The 3291-nt window shown below is 36.0% G+C and overlaps 1 long non-coding RNA gene across 1 annotated transcript; it reads right to left on the bottom strand.

Moving 5' to 3' along the window:
* Positions 1-311: 311 nt before the first annotated feature.
* Positions 312-3046, bottom strand: LOC121312142. Its single transcript, XR_005949701.1, has 3 exons — positions 2764-3046; positions 2479-2617; positions 312-1509 (listed from the first exon to the last, which is right to left on the bottom strand). It is a non-coding gene; the product is annotated as an uncharacterized LOC121312142 (long non-coding RNA).
* Between the last annotated feature and the right edge of the window lie 245 nt (positions 3047-3291).

Genomic DNA, 3291 nt, shown 5'->3' with positions numbered 1-3291 from the left:
TAGCTCAGAATCAGCTGGAAACAGGCAGCACATTTGAACATTACCCGGTCTGAATAATGCTGAACTGTACATTTCAACGCAGGTACCATACAACCAGAACCACAATTAGATATTCAGCATTTTGGCAGATTCTCTGTTTAAAAAACAAACCCAATAAAATCACAAATCTTGAAAATCTGCAGAGAAATTAGTGATTTAATTAAAATAAATGCATCAGGGAACATTATAATTTAAATACAGTAAAACAGTTCTTTCAGTTAAATAATAATAATAATAATAATAATAATAAAAAAAAAAGAAGAACTTACTTCCCAAATATAAAATTATTTAATTAATGGTTTTAAAAGATCGTTCAAATGGTAAAAGCTTTAAATTACAACAACCATTTCCACAGTATGCATTGTCACTGGTCACATACTCCATCACTTTGGCAAAAGGATGAACGTTATCATTACAGTGTATGAACCAAATATTGCAGACACCTTGCTGAAAGACAAATATTGCACTAGTTTATATACAAGAATACACACAGCATTTGATCTAGCATATTATGCATTTGTCTTAAGACAATTTGTGTTTAAAGCAGAAGGCTAAAGCTTGTATGGGAAGATACTTTAAAATAGGACAACTTTATGTGTAGAAATATACATCTTCATATACGTTATGTTTGGAATATACCAATGAACATTACATAAGGACCAACACACATTGTGCAACAAATGTTCATTAACACATCCTCCAAAGCTGACCATCCAATTCTAGAGCAGACATGTTTAATACACTTGGATACATACAAAAAGTATGGACAAGATTTTTAGGCCCATTAATACAAAATAATTTCCCAATATGCTACAACAAAATAATTTCCCAATATGCTAGAACAAGGTGACTAATTACATGCATAAAGTGTTCTTGTTGCTTAAAATCCACATTCTGAAGTCTCCACAGGAAACACTACACAAGAACACAATACAGTTACAGTTTAATATGTAAAATGTACAGAATAGCTTTCAAATAAGAAGTATGTTTCAAATATGCTTTCAAAATACCCTTTTTTACACCCTCCTTCTTGTCCAGAAAACCTACTTGATTAACCTGATGTTAACACTTATGTACAGAATAATACAGATTTGTGTAAACTGGCATAAAAATATCCATTAGGTCCTCTTTACAAGACATACACTCTATTCCTAAGTAAGTCGTGGTACACAGGAAGTTGGACTCCAAATACCTTTTTGGTTTCACCACACTTACCTGCTTGCACATGCCCAATATTCAGCTTTGGAGAAATCCTGAGTGTTGCAAGCAATAACTTAACAAAGAAAAAAGGAGTTCTTAAATAAAAATGTGTGTCTCTGCTTTCCAAGCTGCATGTTGCTGTCACACGACTGAAGAGGTGCTGGGGACCCCATGAACAGTGGTGCTGCTTGGAGTTCCACTGATGGCGTTGAAGATATGAAGTGAGTTCGGCATCACGCTGCTCTTCATCCCATCTTCAACGGGAGAAATCTTAAAATAATAATGGAAAATGAGTCGGCACTCCACAAATCTGACCTACTCCTTCAACATTTCAGCACCACATGCACATTCCAACATGATTTGTCAAGCTTATTTCACAGCTATTGGCCCACTTTACTTGTGCCATTATGAGAGGACGTGGTATTCCGGTTTATGATGACCCAGTTCAGCAGTGACCCCATGAACCCATTTTCTTCCTATGAAGCAGCAAATCTCATTTAATTCTGACATTTTCGCTGCCAAATAGAGATGATGCCATGATAAAAGATGGGGTCAAGTTTGAAACAACTGGGCACCGTTGGGCCTAAGTGGCATAATGATGCCAATAGTTGGTACCCACATTTTTCACTGCCGATTCAGGAGCCCTGATTGCCAATCAACTTAATTTTTACAAAAAACAACAAAAGTATGTTTGAACGTATAACATGAAAACTGACAAAAAGTTCAAACTGCACAAACATTCAATCAAAATGATACACTGTATACAAAAGTGCAACAAGAAAAGCACCATATTACCATCCGATCTGTTCATGTTAGCACAAGAGAGCACGGAGGAAAAAAGATAACACTTCAGTTAGCTGATATATTCAACAACATGCACTTCTATATGCCTCAACTAAATGAAGACGGCTTATTTAAAAAGAAAAACATACCAGGACCTTTAAGCTACCAGGGTATCATTATTATTGTAGACATTACTGTCTGTACATTATCTATTCTAGAGTTAATGAAGGCGACTTACATTAAAAACATTGTTCACACTGTCTAATGGCTAATACAGTTTGCTACTTGTTTTTAAGCAAGTATTACATAGTTTGTGGTTTATTTGGTAACACATACACTGTTTTGACTTAAAAATGACCTAACAGCATTGGGTATAAGAGGAACTAGAAAACACATTCAGTTTTACGGTAAGTCTACAGTAAGAATTTAAAGTTACGGATAAGCAGCAAAACATACCTGCTCGTGCATAATTTCAGAAAGCTCTCTTGCCATGTCTCTGTAGTTGGCCTTCATTTCTTCCTGATATTCCAACTGATCTTCTTTAATTAGTCTTTCATTTATCCCTAAACCATGACCACTGGCCTCCACAAATTGTCTGTAAATAAACAAACATGTATTTCAGTGACATACATAACCCCACCCCTATATTGAGTGGGAGACACAAATAACATAATTACCTTTTATAACAAATCCCAGCTTGTTATGACAGTTTCTACAAGGTCAACGAGAACTGAAACTCACCTAAATACCTCCTTTAGCTGCTTCACTTTATTATCAGGGAATCTCTTTGTACTGGTGTCATCTAGGAAAGCTCTTGCATATGCTAATGGGCCGACATTTACCTTGGGAAAAAACGAGAAAGTGAAGAACCATTACTATTGATTCCACATTTCAATAACATGTAATTTACCAAGGATGATTGGGTGTGAAATACCTCCTTCATTTTGCAATGGCAAATTTCTATTAGTTTTAGGAATAATCCAAGATCAGGAACCTGACCCCCACAGACTGAACCACTTTCAACCTTACATCTTGCCATAAACATAAACATGGTCATAAACATTAGGTCAAAACTGAATTCTGGAACGCAGTAGGTCTTTCAGAGTTGTCATTGGCATCTCGATGGATTCTCTGACCAATGCCCTTCTTACCCAACTGCTCAGTTTGTCCTTGCTCTAAGCAGATTCTGGGTGGTGCCATATACCTTCCACTTCTTAATGAACGACTTGACTGTGCTGCAAGGGATATTCAATGCCTTTGAAATCTTTT

Source organism: Polyodon spathula, unplaced genomic scaffold (genome assembly GCF_017654505.1).
Source record: "Polyodon spathula isolate WHYD16114869_AA unplaced genomic scaffold, ASM1765450v1 scaffolds_3668, whole genome shotgun sequence".
Lineage (NCBI taxonomy): Eukaryota > Metazoa > Chordata > Actinopteri > Acipenseriformes > Polyodontidae > Polyodon > Polyodon spathula.
Note: the sequence above shows the minus strand (reverse complement) of the source record. Positions and strands in the feature narration are given on the sequence as shown.